The following is a 17,999-nucleotide window of genomic DNA, read 5'->3' on the forward strand; positions in this document are numbered from 1 at the left end:
AAGTTCGGCATGGGTTCCTCTTTTTTTTGACACTGAACGCCAGGGGAGCCAAGTTTGGCGTCCCCTTGGAAGTGGCAATTTGCTTTTTTCTTCGTAGCCCCCACGCTGAACTTGCAACAGATCAAGTTCGGCGCCAGAAGCTTATCAAATTTGCACCTTCCTTACGTCGTTCTCCGTACTGTACTTGGGGTTTTCCAAGTTCGGCGTGGGTCTTCTAGTGTCCAAATCGCCTTTTCTATGCATCATTCACGCCAAACTTGAAATGCTCAAGTTTGGCGCCACCTTTTGACCCAATAACATTCTATCCAGAATATCCATCTAGAAAATAATAAAAAGCATGACCAGCTAACCTCTCAAGCATCTGATCAATGAAAGGCAGGGAAAAATGATCATTCCTTGTAGCAGTCTTGAGCCTCCGGTTGTCTATACACATTTTCCATCCTGTGATGGTTCTTGTAGGAATAAGCTCATTCTTTTCATTCTTGATCACTATCATCCCTCCTTTCTTAGGAACTACCTGCACAGGACTTACCTAAGGGTTGTCCAATATAGGGTATATAATGCTGGCTTCTCATAATTTCATTACCTCTTTTTGGACCACCTCTTTCATAGTTGGATTGAGTCTTCTCTATAGTTGCACAACCGGTTTAGCATCATCTTTAAAAAGGATCTTGTGCGTCGTGACTCACGTGTTGGGTATTTGCTCTCCACGCTGAACTTAGTGCAACCCAAGTTCGGCATGGGTTCCCCCCTTTTTTTTATGCTGAACGCCAGGGGAGCCAAGTTTGGCGTCCCCCTGGCAGTGACAATTTTCTCTTTTCTTTGTAGCCCCCACGCTGAACTTGCAACAGATCAAGTTCGGCGCCAGAAGCTTATCAAATTTGCACCTTTCTTACGTCATTCTCCATGATATACTTGGGGTTTTCCAACTTCGGCGTGGGTCTTCTAGTGTCTAACTCGCCTTTTGTACGCATCATTCACGCCAAACTTGAAATGCTCAAGTTCGGTGCCACATATTGACCTAATAACATTCTATCCAGAATATCCATCTAGAAAATAATAAAAAGCATGACCAGCTAACCTCTCAAGCATCTAAGCAATGAAAGGTATGGAAAAATGATCATTTCTTGTAGCAGTGTTGAACCTTCGGTAGTCTATACACATTCTCCATCATGTGACGGTTCTTGTAGGAATAAGCCCATTCTTTTTATTCTTGATCACTATCATCCCTCCTTTCTTGGGAACTACCTGCACAGGACTTACCTAAGGGCTGTTAGAAATAGGTTATATAATGCCGGCTTCCCATAGTTTCATTACCTCTTTTTGGACCACCTCTTTCATAGTTGGATTGAGTCTCCTTTGTGGTTGTACAACCGGTTTAGCATCATCTTCAATAAGGATCTTGTGCATACACTTGGTTGGACTAATCCCCTTTAAATCACCAATGGTCCACCCCAAGAGCTATTTTATGGCTCCTGAGCACTGAAATAAGTGCCTCTTCCTCTTCAGGCTTCAGAGAAGAGCTAATAATCACTGGATATGAATCAATTTCACCCAAGAACACATATTTCAGAGAAGGAGGCAAAGGTTTGAGCTCAAGCTTGTGGGCTTCCTCCTCCCTCTTAGGCATGTTCATGACTACTTTCTGGGGTGGTGAATCATCAATTTCAACTAGTTCATACTTAGAAATAGATTCCAAAACATCATCAAGTACTTCAGCTTCCAGTACCTTTTAAACAAGTGGTTCAGCAACATCAATTCTCATACACCCTTCAGAATCATTAGGGTGCTTGAGAGCTTCAAAAACATTAAAGACCACCTGTTTTTCATTGACCCTCAGGGTTAATTCACCCTTTTGCACATCAATCAGAGCTCTATCTGTAGCTAAAAAGGGTCTACCAAGAATAATAGAGAAATTTACATCCTCTTCCATGTCTAATATAACAAAGTTAGCAGGAAAAATAAATGGTCCTACTTTCACAAGTAAATTCTCAACAACATCCACAGGCAATTTAATAGAAAGATCAGCAAGTTGAAGAGAAATACGAGTGGGTTTTACCTCCTCAATGTGAAGCTTTTTCATTACTGAAAGTGGCATGAGGTTGATGCTAGCTCCAAGATCACATAAAGCTCTCTGAATGGTGACATATCTAATGGTGCAAGGAATTACAAAGCTCCCTGGATACTGCATTTTCTTAGGAAGGCTATATTGAATAATAGCACTGCATTTCTTGGTTAACACCACTGTTTCTTGTTCCTTCCAATTCCTCTTGTTAGTCAACAATTATTTCATAAATTTAGCATAAAAAGGCATTTGCTCAAGAGCCTCTACAAAAGGAATGTTGATCTGCAGCTTCTTGAAAACTTCTAAAAATTTAGAAAATTAATTGTCTTTGGAAGCCTTCTGAAACCTCTGAGGATATGGCATTTTTGGCTTGTATTCAGGAGCCTTTGGTAAGGTAGGATAAGTGTCAAGAGAGTCTGGGAATGGGTTATCTGCACGCTTTGGAGGGGCGTGCTCTACTTCTTCCTTCTTCTCTTCTGGAGCTTCTTTTTCAACTAGCTTCTCATTGACCTTGGTCTCAGAACCAGCTACTTTACCGCTTTTCAATTGAATAGCCTTGTAATCTTCTGTTGGATTCACCACTGTATCACCAGGAAATGTACTTGAAGACCTCTCAGGCATTTGTTTGCTCAATTGGCCCATTTGCACCTCCAAGTTTCTAATGGAAGCTCTCCTTTCCTGCATAAAACTATTCATCATTGTCTCCCAGTTAGAATTTTGTTGGGACTGAGAATTTGCCTGTTGAGGTGGTTATTGTTGATGAGACTGAAATTAGCGGTTATTATGATTATTCTGTTGGAAACCGCCCTGAGAATTATTATTGAAATTCTAGGATCTCTGAGGTTGGTCTCTCCACCCAAAATTTGGGTGATTTCTCCACCCTTGATTGTAAGTCTTAGAGTATGGATCGTTATTGGGGTTTCTAGGACCACTTCCCATGTAATTGACCTATTCAGAAGAAGATTGAGCATAATCATAATTCTCATTTTGCATAAAGTTACCTGTCATGTCATAAGGGACCTCTTGGGGTGGATTTTGGATGTTGACAGCTGAAACTTGCATTCCACTCAACTGTTGAGTAATTAGATTTATTTGCTGAGATATAAGCTTATTCTGATCAAGAAGAGTATTAACAACTTCCACTTCTAAAATGCCTCTCTTCTGAGGGGTTTCAAAGTTCACAGGATTCCTGTTAGAAGCATATAAAAATTGGTTGTTAGCAACCAATCCAATGAGCTCAGTAGTCTCCTCTGGCGTCTTCTTCATGTGTAATGAACCTCATGCAGAATGATCTAAACTCATCTTGGACATTTTGCCTAAGCCCTCATAAAAGATATCCAGCTGAGTCCATCTAGAGAACATGTCTGGAGGGCATTGTCTGGTCAGTAGCTTGAATCTCTCCCAAGCTTCATAAAGGTTCTCACCTTCTTTCTACCTGAAAGTCTGAACTTCCACCCTTAGCTTAGTCAGCTTTTGTGGCGAAAAAAATTTGGTCAGAAATCCAGTGACCACCTTGTCCCAAGTATCCAGACTTTTCTTGGGTTAAGAATCTAACTATAGCTTTGCTCTATCCCTCACAGCAAATGGGAGGAGCATGAGTTTATACACCTCAGGATTCACTCCATTGGTCTTCACAGTATCACAAATCTGCAGAAAATCAGAGATAAATTGATTTGGATCTTCATGAGGAAGTCCATGATACTGACAATTTTGTTGCACAAGAGTAACAAGCTGAGGCTTTAGTTCAAAATTGTTTGTAGCTATAGGAGGCACCACAATACTTTTTCCATAAAGATCTGTATTGGGAGCAGTGTATGAGCCAAGCACTCTTCTGGGTTCTTCATTCCCAATTGGATTTGCCACATTGGCATTAGTAGCATGATTATTATGATCCATGTTGGACTTTGCAGCTTTGTAAAACCTTGCTTATTGTAAACGCCGCCTAAAAGTCCTTTCAGACTCAGGATCAAAGTCTAACAGAGGTTCTTTGTCCCTGTTTCTGCTCATAAACAGATAGAAGACAAAAAAATGATGGGATTCTCTAGAGTGTAGAGAATTCCTAGTGAGGTAACCTGTGTAAAAGAAATAAAAATAAAAATACTAAATAACTAGGCAGTAAAATTCAAAAATTATAAGTAGAAATAAGACAAAAAATTGAATTTATCAAGAAAAATCAATGGGAAAAATTAAAATAAAAAAACTAGGGGACACCAAACTTAATTTCAAAAATTACGGAAAAATATTAGTATTAATTTTCAAAAATATTAAAGCAAAATTAAATAAAATTAAAACTAAAACACCTAATCTAAGCAATCAAACAACTAATAGTTGTTAATCACAATCAATCCCCAGCAACAGTGCCAAAAATTTGGTGCAGAATTTAAACCACAAACTAACCGGCAAGTGCACCGGTTCGTACCAAGTAGTACCTCAAGTGAATGAGGGTCGATCCCACGAGGATTGATGGACTAAACAACAATGGTTACATGAATTACTTAGTTAGACTAACAGAAAACGATGTTTAGAGAGTTCAAAAGCATTAATAGTAAATTCAGAATATCAGAAAGCAAGCAGTAAATTGGTTGTAAAATATATATGGAGAAACAGTTAAGGCTTCAGAGTTATCTATTTTCTGGATTGACTTTTCTTACTAACTATTTTAATCATGCAAGATTAAATTCATGGAAAACTATATGTGACTAAACCTTAATTCCTTAAACCTTTTTAGTCTCCTCTAACCTTCATCAACCGCCATTTCCTTGGTCACTTAATTCCAATTAGAAGGTGAAGTTCAATTCTAGTTTATATGCCACAGAAACCCTAATTACCCAAATATAAGAGGATTATATGTCACGTATCCCGTTAAGTCCAGATAATTAGAAATTTAGAAAAATTTGTTTTCAAGCGGTTGTTCAAGTAAAGAGCTTTTCCAAATTATACAAGAACTCAATTAGAACAAGGGTCATACTTTCGTTCCACCCAAATTCATAAAATAAAGAACGAAAACAATTCTTGAAATAGAAATCAGTACATGAATTAAAATAGAAAAATAATAGTATCAATCTATACAATAGATAGCGCTCCTAACCTTAATAGTGGAGGTTTAGTTGCTCATGATTCAGAGGGAAAACTAGGATTCTGTAAAACTGTAAATTGCGGAATGAGGTAGAAGAGAAGAGAAGAGCCCGAAGGGCTAATTCTTTTCCCTTTTACATCTAATCCTAATTAATGTAAAATATATTTCCTAAAAACTAAATAACATCTTTTCCTAATTTAAATAATTAAAAGTTATAATCAAATAAGAAACTTGATTCGCAAAGCTTTGGAACGAATTGGGGACTATTCCTTCTCTTAAGGTTGGCGCTGAACTTGAAGTTCTTCAAGTTTGGCGTGGAGGAGGCAGTGGCTTCTCTTTTGCTTTCTTTTGAGCCCATGCTAAACTTGGATTAACCCAAATTCAGCATGGAGTGATGCGTGCAGCTTCCCTTGGAATTGTCATGTTGGCGCCGAACTTGGAAAGAACCAAGTTCGGCGTGGAGGAGGCAGAATCAAATCTCCTTAGGACTTCTTCATTGGCGCCAAACTTGAAGTGATTCAAGTTCAGCGTGGAGGTCACGCAGTATTCTCTATGGACTTCCTATGCTGGCGCCGAACTTGGAAAGAACCAAGTTCAGTGTGGAGTTGGCAGTAAGCTTTCCTTGGTGATCCCACGCCAAACATAGAGGAGGTCAAGTTCGGCGTGAACTTCACACTTGCATTCCTTAGGCTTTCTTATTGTGACGCCAAACTTGGGGAGTCCAAGTTTGGCTTCAAGCCTTGATTCTGCTGTAGCTTCAGCTCTTCTTAAAATCTCCGTCAAATTCGTCCAAAATGCTACCTGAAATAAATAGAATTGCATACAACTCAAAGTAGCATTCATAGTGGCTAAAAAATATATTAAATCTTGATTAAACTTAGCAATTCAAGTGCAAATTCACTAGGAAAAGATAGATAAGATGCTCACGCATCAGTTGTCCACAAGCCATCGTGTCTATTACGTTTCAATGCTTCTTCTGCTAATGCATTCAGCAGAACTTCATCCATCTCATCAGACCATCTTAAGTTGTCTTTAGAAGGTTGATTAGCTCCTATTGTTTTATTTCCTTTATTTGGAATTATTTAACTTGTAAAAAAATCCCTAAAAAAATCTAATTAAACAATTCTGACTGGAAAATACATATATATACATATTCATATATATGAAACATATCATCACTCATAAAGTTTGATATACATTCCACATTTCAACTGCAATATTATCTCGTAGCATTGCTGCATTTCTATATTCCTTATCACATTGTTGATTTGATTGTGATCTATCTATGTTGCGTTCTTGTAGTAATTCTCGGTCAACCGCATCAATTATAGATTGATCAACATCGACACCCATCAAAAAGTTATGCAATATACAACATGCCAAAAAAATGTCTCTCATAGTTTCAAATAAATAATAAGGTTTAGTGTCGCCAGCTATAACTGGGAATCTTTTCTTTAGAACTCCGAAACATCTTTCGATGACATTTCGTGATGAAGAATGGCGATTGTTGAATAGTTCTTTTGGATTATGGGGCTCATGTACTGAATACTCTTTTAGGTGATACTGAACACCTCTATATGGTGTAAGTATCCCAGGCTTTTGCATAAATCCAATATCGCCTAGATAACATTTTCCTAGAACAGTTGCATACACAAATTAAAGTATAACATACTGTGTCTATGAATTTGAATTTATGTAGACAATTTTATAAATTACACTATCACACTCCTTCGGGGATTCGAAGTGGATATTTTCTACTTAGAGCATCTTTAAAAATTCTCGAATTAGAGGCAGTTCCTTCCCAACCAGACAACACATAAGTGAATTTCATATCAAACTCGCAGGCAGCTAACACATTTTGTGTGGGATGATCTTTTCTTTCGCGAAAACGAGGGGCTTCCATCCTTGGTTCCTTCACATGACTATGAGTACCATCTATGGCTCTAATACAGTTCTCTTTGAGAAAGTATATTGACATATTAATATAACAGTTTTATCATTATTTCGTTGATAATTACATAAAATTCACTAAGTAAATCAGAAGATTTAGTACCTTGAAAAACGGATAGAATCGACTACTATGAAGTATTTCATAAGGAACATCCTCACCAGATGGTTGCTTGAAGAAGTCTCCCTCTAACGATTGAATAGCATGTAGGACGTTGTGAAAGTGGCAACTAATTGTCTCCCTGAGCGGTGAAAGAAGAAAGACATGGTTCTAGTTTTCACATTGTGCCCTATAATATGTAGGAATTTAGTTACTTGATCTTCAACCATAGATCGAATTGAATCCTTTACTCTACCAATTCCTCTTAACTTTTGACACAATAGTTGAAATGCTTCAGGCCTCATACGTATGACATCTCGACATTTGTCAACTTCAAGAACTGTATCATTAACTGAGTACGCCTATTTTCTCTTTCCAAGTTTTCGTCATTAATTTTCCTAGGCCTATATTGTGATAATAATTCCAAATTACACAATGCATGCACCGTAACACATGAAAGAGATGTGACACAAATATGTTGTCTCTTTTCTAACTCTTCCCTGACACGAGTTAAGATTTGTATTGGTTCATGTTGATATACGACAGTAGAAGTAACTTGATGTACTTGAATTTCTAAGTCATGTATGACGTTCGTTCTATCTTCTAAATTAGTGTTCCAAGGGTTACCTAAAACTAGAGGCCGATCTCGGACGAGATCTGCTGATGGTGGTCGGAGCTGTTGTGTCCGACTTGTTGGATCTTGGTGAAGCTGCTGATCCTTGATCATTGGAGGGAGGTGGTACCTGAAAGAGACTCCGATGCCTAAGTTAGCACGTGCTTTAAGCATGTTTTTAGTAGGATTCGAGTATGAGTTATACCTAGGTGCTCCAGTATATTTATAGTAGTGTGGAGTGACTTTTGAGATAAGTTAGTTATCTTAACTTATCTTTGAGCGAAACCACCTTATCTTTTTAGGCCAGCCGCCTTTGTAGTGGGCTGTGCCTCTCTGCTTGGGCCTACTTTGGGCCTTTGGCTGAGCTCTTTAAAGGAGAGGTCGGTGGTCGTCCAACCTTAAGAGGTCGGACGTTCTTGTCTGTAGTCAGCTCGGGTCGCATAGCTCGACCCGTGGTATGAACAGTGCCCCTACTTGGGCTCGATCTTACCCTTAAGGTCGTGTTCTTTTAGACTTCAACCCTTTGAGGAAGTCAAGTTCAAGCATCTTGCTTTTGAGTCGATCTCTTGTTGAGACTCCTTGAATGCGAAGCATTTTTCTTCTTTTTCCTTTTTAATTGCAACGTGCGTTTTGCTTTGCTTTGGAAACGTTCGAGGGTTTTAAAGGCCCATTGATAAACCGCTATTTTACGGTTTATCTTCTACTTAATTGAGTGGATTTTATCAATCTTTCATACACTTGTTCATACAAAATGCATGGTTTTACGTTTTACTTCATGATCTTGTGCTATGATTGAAAACATGCTTCTTTGGCCTTAAATTTACTAACTTTAATTCTCCTTTATTACCATTCAATGCCGTGATATGTGTGTTAAGTGATTTTAGGGATTACAGGGCAGGAATGGCTTAGAGGATGAAAAGGAAGCATGCAAAAGTGGAAGGAATACAAGAAATTGAAGGAATTGTTGAGCTGTCCAGCCTGACCTCTTCGCACTAAATCAGAGATAACTTGAGCTTCAGAAATCCAAATGAGGCAGTTTCAGTTGCGTTGGAAAGCTAACATCTGAGGATTCAAAATGATATATAATTTTCTATAGTGGCAATGCAGCTAGGCGATGTGCACGCGTCATTTCACGCGCATGCGTCATTTCACACGCACGCGTGGATATGCGGAAATTCAGCGTGTTAGAATTCGCCCTCAGCGATTTCTAGGATGTTTTGACCCAGTTTTCGGCCCAGAAAACATAGATTAGAGGCTGCAGAGTGGAGAAATCATAGAGACACTTCTCATTCACAAAATTTTAGGTTTTAGATGCAATTTTGAGAGAGAGGCTCTCTCCTCTCTCTAGGTTTTAGGATTTAGGTTTTCTTCTCCCAATCTCTTCTCAATTCCAGGTTCAATGTTCCTTTAATTTAGTTTCCCTTCTACTTTTGCTTATTCTAGTACTTTAGTTTGTCTTCTTCTCATGTTAGATCTGATTTCTTTTATTAATGCAAATTGAGTATTTCATATTTATTGATTCTTCTATTATTTGTTATTAATTGATGTTGCAATTGGTTCTTTGGATTCAATATTCCTTGTTAGTTTTCTATGTTTTTAAGTTGTACTTTCCAGGTGTTTGATAAAAATGCTTGGGAGAGTTTTAAGTTAGGTTTTCTCTTCTTGGCTTTGGTTGAGTAATTGGTGACACTTGAGTTATCAAACTCCTTTGTTGATTGACAATTGAAAGTTGCCAATTGATTTGGATTCCACTAAAGCTAGTCTTTCCTTAGGAGTTGACTAGGACTTGAGGAATCAAGTTGATTGGTCCACTTGAATTTCCTTCATAATTAGAGGGTTAACTAAGTGGGAGCAATGAATAATTCTCATCACAATTGAGAAGGATACGTTCTTGTAATTGGAAGTTGTTGGCGATCTCTCTAGTCACTAACGCTAATCCTTCTCAAGGGAGAGGATTATGACTCGTGAATAGAAGTTAGCTCAACTACTTGACTTTCCCTTATTCGGTAAGAGCTAACTAAGTAGAAACAACAACCTATTACTATTAATCTTGGGAAATCCAATTCTCATTCCTTGCCAAGAGCTTTTGTTATTATTAATTCGTTTCCTTGCAACTTACTTTTTCTTTTTCTCTTATTCACAAAACCCCACAATATACCTTTGCCTAACCAATAATAAGAACACTTTCTTGCAATTCCTTGAGAGACGACCCGAGGTTTAAATACTTCGGTTATCAATTTTATTAGGGGTTTGTTACTTGTGACAACCAAACTTTTGTATGAAAGGATTCTTGTTGGTTTATAAACTTTACTTGCAACGAGAACTTAATTTGTGAAAATTCTAGACCACACGAGAGTTCAGTTCGCCAAAATGGCACCGTGCAGGGAAATTGCAAACGTGTGCCTTATTATTGGTTATTGTAAATATTTGCTTTTGCTTGTTTGCTAGTTTTTGTTAGTTAGGAATTAGTTGCTTATTTTTACTGGTTCTCTGTTCTTATTTTCTTTAGTTACTATGAACTCTCACCCCTCTGGCTATGAGTTTGGTTACAATTATGTTGCAGAAAGAGGAGATTACAATGAGAACATGTAACAAGGTTGGGAAAATCAAAGATGGGGAGAGCCACAAGGATTTGATCAATCCTCTTGGCAACAACTCCTCCAGTTTCATATAGGTATAACCCCAATCCTAATGCATACCAATCTAATGGATATGGTAGTCCTTCTTGTACGTGTCAACAACCACCACCACATGCCTATGAGCCCCCCTCCTCAACATAGCTTTGAATCACCATACTCACAAGCCCCTTTCCACCATTTACCTTCATATGACCCTAACCCAGATCCACCATACCAACCACCTTATGAGCCATATGAACCATACATAGAGCCACCACCTCAATATACACCACCTCCATATCTCTATTAAGGTGAACCATCTCCATATTATGAACCTCCTTCCTATCATGAACCTTTTCTTCCAAACAATAAACCCTCACATCCACCCCTACCTCCAAGGGATGACATCCTTCGTGATCTTCTTCAAGGGCAATAGAAGATGGAAGTACTGTGCTAACATTCGCGGCCACCTTGGAATAGGTAATAAATCTATTAGCCTCACAACGTTTGGGTACTCACGGAACTCCCATGGCTACATGTAGAGAATCTAATGAAGAACATAGCATGAAGGAGAGATTAGGAACTCCAGTGGAAAATGAGGAATATGGTTTTGTACTAGAACAACTGGAAGAAGCAGTAACTATTGAAGAGGAAGAAGTTGTTGAAGATTTAGGAAATGCAAAACCTCCATGGGAAGGTCAAGTCATAGAGTCTCCTTCCAAGACGTTTGAAATTGATGTTGAGGAGGGTCTACAACCTCCAAGGCATATCATGGTTGAAGACTTTGAAGAGGTTGATTAAGAGATAGAGATTAAAGAAGAAGAAGCACAACCTCCCATGCCCTTAGTGAGCAATGCAGAAGAGATTGAATTAGAAGAAAGCTACCAAGAGGAAGAGGTTGAAATTGAAGAAGCTCACAAAGAGGTGGAAGTTATCAAGAAAGAACACACGGGAGTGGAGCCTAAAATCACCTTGCCAAAGTTGTTGGAGACCCCTACCCCTAAGTTGCCATCATCCTTCACAACATTCAAGTGGGTAAAATTCATATCCCTTAGCTTTCTCATTCCACTTGAATATGGTATACTTGAGACAGATGGTCAACTTAGAGCTCTTTGTTGCGTTAAGAGTAAGAGGAAGATGGTTAGTGGTTGGAGTTGTCAGGCAAGGTTCAATATGGTTGTATGCTCCAAGTTGAAGTGCAAGAATTGGTGTAGAGCTCGATTGAATGGGTCTAGGAAGTTGTTTGGACGCTTAAGTGAGAATTCAGATTGCTTGTTACCCGATTGGAACAATGATGGTCAATACAAAGACGGGTGCAAAAGCAAGGTTTGGGACCCCGGAATTTATTCTCGCAATCAACACTCTTGGGGATTTGTCACTTGCTTCAACTTTCTTGAAGACTTTATGTGTCTAATTTGGGACCCCGGGGGTTACTGTAAGTACAAACATTGGTGGAGATTCCTGGACGAGTTCAAGCACAAGCCACCATGACAGGGAACTCATCCAATGTCCAACTTAAGGACAATAAATAAAAGTGCTAAGTGAGAGACAATCCACCATGATATGACCTTCCAATTTTACTATTCGTACTTTGCTATCTCCATCAGTGTTAAGTCCTATATACATACATTCATTCTGCATCATCTGCATTCAAAAAAAAATTTGAGAAAATTGGACAGAACGTTGCGTGCGAGCTGTGTAGGAAGCGTGCTTTATGCATAAGCAACACCACGTGTACGTGTAACCCACGCGTACACGTCATTTGCAATCTTGGCAACCCACGCGTCCGTGTCAAAAACGCACACGCGTGGCACTAAAAATTGACGTAAAAAGGTGTACTTCCGAAAGTTGTGGTGGCGTGGTGCTGGTACTGTGTTAGAAGCACAAAACCAGTCACGCATACACGTCACTGACACGTGCGCGTCATTTTCAATTCTTGATCACTCACGCGTGCGCGTGCCTAACACGCACGTGTCGTTGCACTTTTGGCCCACAATGCAGAAGCACAGTGAGTTGTGCGTGCGCGAGGCTGACCTCGTGCGATTCGCATAACCAATAGCACGTGTACGCGTGCTAGACGCTTACGCGTCACCTTCCCCTCTCTGTGACCCACGCGTACGCGTGGGGTACGCGCGCGCGTCATATGTGCAACACCACTAGTTCCTTGCGCCGCCAATATCTCATCTTTTCTTTCCCAAATCATAATTTCTTTCTTCCTCCTCCTTCTTTTCTTTTCTTTTCTTTCTTCTATATTCTCCATTCTTTTTCTTCTTCTTTCTTTACTCTTTTATCCTTCTTTCCTTCCCCTTTCTCACTTTCTTCTCCTCCCTTCTCATCCCTATTCTCTCTCATTCTCTTTTACATATTGCATTTGCATACTTTCTTTCATTGCATTTTAATTTTGTTCATATTTTTTTATCATCTTTTCTAGTTTCTTATTCTATCATTCGTGTTAAATGTTCTTATTTAACTGTTGTATATTTCTTGCATTATTTTCGGTGCTCCTTGACTTGTTTGCTATTTAGTTGACATGCCCTGTGCTTCTATTATTTTCTCACTTACATGTTGTAGCTACCATGAAGTTGAGAACCTTATTAATTGGCACTAGCCCATATATGTTTTATTTCTTTTCATATCTTTGCTTGTGGGTTCTTTCCCTTCCTTTTTCTCTTCTTTCAGGATAGCCACTAAGAGGGAAAAGGAAAAGTTTCTAACTGGAGCAATAAATAGAACTGCCACACAATCTTTGGAGAAAAAGCATCAATTGGAACCACCCGTCCACTTGCACATCTTTGCATGCACCGAGGATGGTGCAATCTTTAAGTATAGGGAGGTCGATACTGACTTCCGGTGGTTAGTACTTTCTGACTCAACACCAATGTTTAATTTTCTTTGTTAAATTAGTTATTGCATTTGCATGTTTGATTGCATGTTTGTTTGATTTTGTGCATATTTTACCACTACTTGGTAAAAGTAATGATTTTCTTTACAAGAAACTATTCTATAGCATTTCACTAATTTGAATTAAAAATTTTTGTTAAACTTGTTTGAAGAAATTTATTTTTGGAACATGGTTTTAGAGCTCGAACACACAAAACCAGTGAGATTTTGAGCCTACTTGATTGGTTGTATTTTATCAACCAATATTTTATTTTTGGTGTGTTGTTCTCTCTAAAATTGTGATTTTGTCTTGCTTGATTCTATATTTCCATTGTTTGATGTATGCATGCACTTATGTGATTGAGGCCTTGTTTCATTTAGCTCACATACCCATATGAACTTACCCTTTCATTATCCTTTGCAAACCAACTTGAGCCTATTTTACCTTATTTGTTCTTTATTTTAGCACATCATTAACTCTGAGCGAAAAAATAATAATGTCCTTAATTTGAATCCTTGGTTAGCTTAGACTAGTAAGAGTGCTCATGAATTAAGTGTGGAGAAATTGGGTTTGGAAATATTTGGTTTGAGAATTGAGTATGTTAGAATTTTCTGAAAATGTGAAAGAATGTTGAGAATATGTTCATGCATTCAATATCTTAATCATATTCCTTGAGAAAAGCAAAAGAAAAAAATATTTTGAGAAAAAGAAAAGAAAAAGAGCAAATAATAAAAATGGGACAAAATGGCCCAAGTTAAGTAATAATATCAATGCATATGAGTTGTACTTAAATTTGGGATGCATGAATGTGTGGTAAACATAATTAATGGGCAGTTAGATTTTGCATTGTAATTATATGGATTGTCTTAAGTTAGATGGAAAGTTTAGGTTAATTAAGGATTCGAATTTTAGCCCACTTAACCAAATACAATCCTACCTTGACCCTAACCCCATTACAACTCTTAAAAGACCTCTTGATATGTGTATTTGTGCATTAACTATATGTTGATTGGTAGAAGAAGAACAAGTCTTAGAAAGCAAGATTAGTAGAGAATTGAGAGAATCGAACCTTAAACACCTGAGCGATTAGAGTGAATACACTTCCAGTGAGAGTTCGATGCTCGATTCCTTTTTCCTGGCTTTCATGAGCTTTCTTCTTACAAGTTCACTTGTACTTTATTTTATGATTTGAATTAGTGAAATCCAGTTGATGTCTGTTCTTGGAAGACTTATTTACTTTTGACCAAGTAGGTATAATCATTTTTGCATATAGTTGCATTTAATAAGTCTTACCATTCCTCTTCACTCTTTTACTTCTCTTGAGCTTAGCATGAGGACATGCTAATGTCTAAGTGTGGGGAGGTTGATAAACCGCTAAATTACGGTTTATCTTGTGCTCAATTGAGTGAATTTTTATCAATCTTTCATACACTTATTCATACAAAATGCATGGTTTTACGTTTTCCTTCCTGATCTTGTGCTATAATTGAAAACATGCTTCTTTGGCCTTAAATTTACTAACTTTAATTTTCCTTTATTACCATTCGATGCCGTGATATGTGCTTTAAGTGATTTCAGGGATTACAGGGCAGGAATGACTTAGAGGATGGAAAGGAAGCATGCAAAAATGGAAGTAATACAAGAAATTGAAGGAATTGTTGAGCTGTCCAGGCTGACCTATTCGCATTAAATCAGATATAACTTGAGCTACAGAGATCCAAATAAAACAGTTCTAGTTGCGTTGGAAAGCTAACATCCGGGGCTTCGAAATGATATATAATTTACCATAGTGGCAATACAGCTAGGCAACGCGCACACGTCATTTCACGCGCACACGTGGATCTGCGGAAATTCAGCATATTAGAATTCGCCCCCAGCAATTTCTGGGCTGTTTTGACCCAGTTTTCGACCCAGAAAACATAGATTAGAGGCTACAGAGTGAATAGAGACACTTCTCATTCACACAATTTTAGCCTCTCTCTAGGTTTTAGGATTTAGATTTCTTCTCCCAATCTCTTCTCAATTCCAGGTTCAATGTTCCTTTAATTTAGTTTCCCTTCTACTTTTGCTTATTATAGTACTTTAGTTTGTCTTCTTCTCATGTTAGATCTGATTTCTCTTATTAATGCAAATTGAGTATTTCATATTTATTAATTCTTCTATTATTTGTTATTAATTGATGTTGCAATTGGTTCTTTGGATTCAATATTCCTTGTCAGTTTTCTATGTTTTTAAGTTGTACTCTCCAAGTGTTTGATAAAATGCTTGGGAGAGTTTTAAGTTAGGTTTTCTCTTCTTGGCTTTGGTTGAGTAATTGGTGACACTTAAGTTATCAAACTCCTATGTTGATTGACAATTGAAAGTTGCTAATTGATTTGGATTCCACTAAAGCTAGTCTTTCCTTAGGAGTTGACTAGGACTTGAGGAATCAAGTTGATTGGTCCACTTGACTTTCCTTCATAATTAGAGGGTTAACTAAGTGGGAGCAATGAACAATTCTCATCACAATTGAGAAGGACACATTCTTATAATTGGAAGTTGTTGGCGATCTCTCTAGTCACTAACGCTAATCCTTCCCAAGGGAGAGGATTATGACTCGTGAATAGAAGTTAGCTCAACTACTTGACTTTCCCTTATTCGATAAGAGCTAACTAAGTAGAAACAACAACCTATTACTATTAATCTTGGGAAATCCAATTCTCATTCCTTGCCAAGAGCTTTTATTATTATTAATTCGTTTCCTTACAACTTACTTTTTCTTGTTCTCTTATTCACAAAACCACACAATATACCTTTACATAACCAATAATAAGAACACTTCCCTGCAATTCCTTGAGAGACGACCCGAGGTTTAAATACTTCGGTTATCAATTTTATTAGGGGTTTGTTACTTGTGACAACCAATTAAAAGGAAAAGAAAAAAGAAAAAGAAGGGAAAGAAAAGATTTAGATTTGGGGAAGAAAAGATAAGATAGTTGGCGGTGATTTGGATAAGTTGTGCGGCGTAGGTGACGCGGATGCGTGGAGCACATGTTCGGGCGGTTGGCGCGATTTGTAAGTGATGTGGACGCGTGGCGACGTGGACGCGTGATGGGGTTTGTGCTTCCAGCACCATTCCAGCCCCGCTCCATCACAACTTGCTGCCAAACACCCGTTTACATCGATTTTACATGGCCACGCGTTTGCGTGGGTGACGCGGACACGTAGGAGGCATTTTTCCTACATGACGCGGTTGCGTGGGTCAAATTGTGCCAAAGGCACGCCTCCAGCCACACTTTCGCGTGATTCTCTGTTCAATCTTATTTTCTTCCCAACGCACATTTGACGCGGACACGTCAGCGACGCTGTCGCGTCGTGTGCATTTTTTTAATGCAGTATGCATAATGCAATGCTAATATGAATGTTATGCATGATTCTAGGTTCAATCAAAACTCAAAAACAAACAAAACAGACTAGAATTTAAACTGAAAAAGGGACGATCATACCATGGTGGGTTGTCTCCCACCTAGCACTTTTAGTTAAATTTGGTGAGCTCTCTGTTATGGTGGCTTATGCTTGTACTGATCCAGAAATTCCCACCAATGTTTGTACTTCCAATAGCCTCCGAGATCCCAAACTAGGCGCAGAAAGCCTTCAAGCAAGTTAAAGCAAGTGACAAGGTCCCACGAGTGTTGATTGTTGGAATGAATTCCGGGGTCCCAAACCTTGCTTTTGCACCCGTCTTTGTGTAGATCATCATGATTCCATCCGAGTTGCATGCAATTGAAATTCTCACTACAACTTCCAAACAACTTCCAAGACCCATTCAATTGAGCTTCACACCAAACCTTGCATTTCAACTTGGAGCATACAACCATGTTGAACCTTGTTAGACAACTCCAACCACTAACCATCTTCTTCTTGCTCTTAATGCCACAAAGAGCTCTAAGTTGACCATCCGTCTCTAGAAGCCCATATTCAAGTGGGAAAGCAAAGGTTAAGGAAGAGAATTTTACCCACTTGAATGTTGTATTGGACGGTAATGGCTTTGGGAGAGGTGTTTCTAAGGATCTTGCAAGCTCCACTCCCTTGTGCTCTTCTTTGACAACTTTCACCTCTTTGCAATCTTCTTCAATATTAACCTCTTCCTCTTGGTAGATTTCTTCCAATTCAATCACTTCTTCATTGTTCACCAAAGGCATGGGAGGTTATGCTTCTTCTTCTTTCATCTCCATGTCAAGTCCAATGGGAGATGATTCAAATGTAGATAAGAATTCATCAATAATCGATTCCATCTCTTGATCACCCCTTTCAAAGTCTTCAATCATGAGATGCCTTGGAGGTTGTGCACCCTCCTCAACATCAATTTCAAATGTCTGGGAAGGAGGCTCTATAACTTGACTTTCCCATGGAGGTTTAGCATTTTCTAAGTCTTCAATCACTTCTTCCTCTTCAATGGCAGGCGTAGCGTCTTCCGATTGTTCCAATACAAAATCATGTTGCTCACTGTCCATAAGAGTTTCTAACTTCTCCTTCATGCCACGTTCTTCAGTAGATTCTCCACATGAAGCCATGTGGGTTCCTTGAATGTCCGAACGTCAGAAAGGTAATCGATTTATTTCTTGATCCAGTTGTTTAAGTATAAAATCGTACTCCTCCTTGATGGTTTCTTTTCTATGACAACTCCCTTCAACTACTCCTTCATCTGTAAAGGTCTCTT

General features: G+C 38.5%; 1 non-coding gene across 1 annotated transcript; it reads left to right on the forward strand.

The window, feature by feature from the left end:
• The first annotated feature begins 3,422 nt into the window (after positions 1 to 3,422).
• LOC127743526 (small nucleolar RNA R71) lies at positions 3,423 to 3,528 on the forward strand. The gene has a single exon (XR_008004915.1). It is a non-coding gene; the product is annotated as a small nucleolar RNA R71 (small nucleolar RNA).
• The last annotated feature ends 14,471 nt before the right edge of the window (positions 3,529 to 17,999 follow it).

The sequence above is a fragment of the Arachis duranensis genome, chromosome 10 (assembly GCF_000817695.3).
Source record: "Arachis duranensis cultivar V14167 chromosome 10, aradu.V14167.gnm2.J7QH, whole genome shotgun sequence".
Lineage (NCBI taxonomy): Eukaryota > Viridiplantae > Streptophyta > Magnoliopsida > Fabales > Fabaceae > Arachis > Arachis duranensis.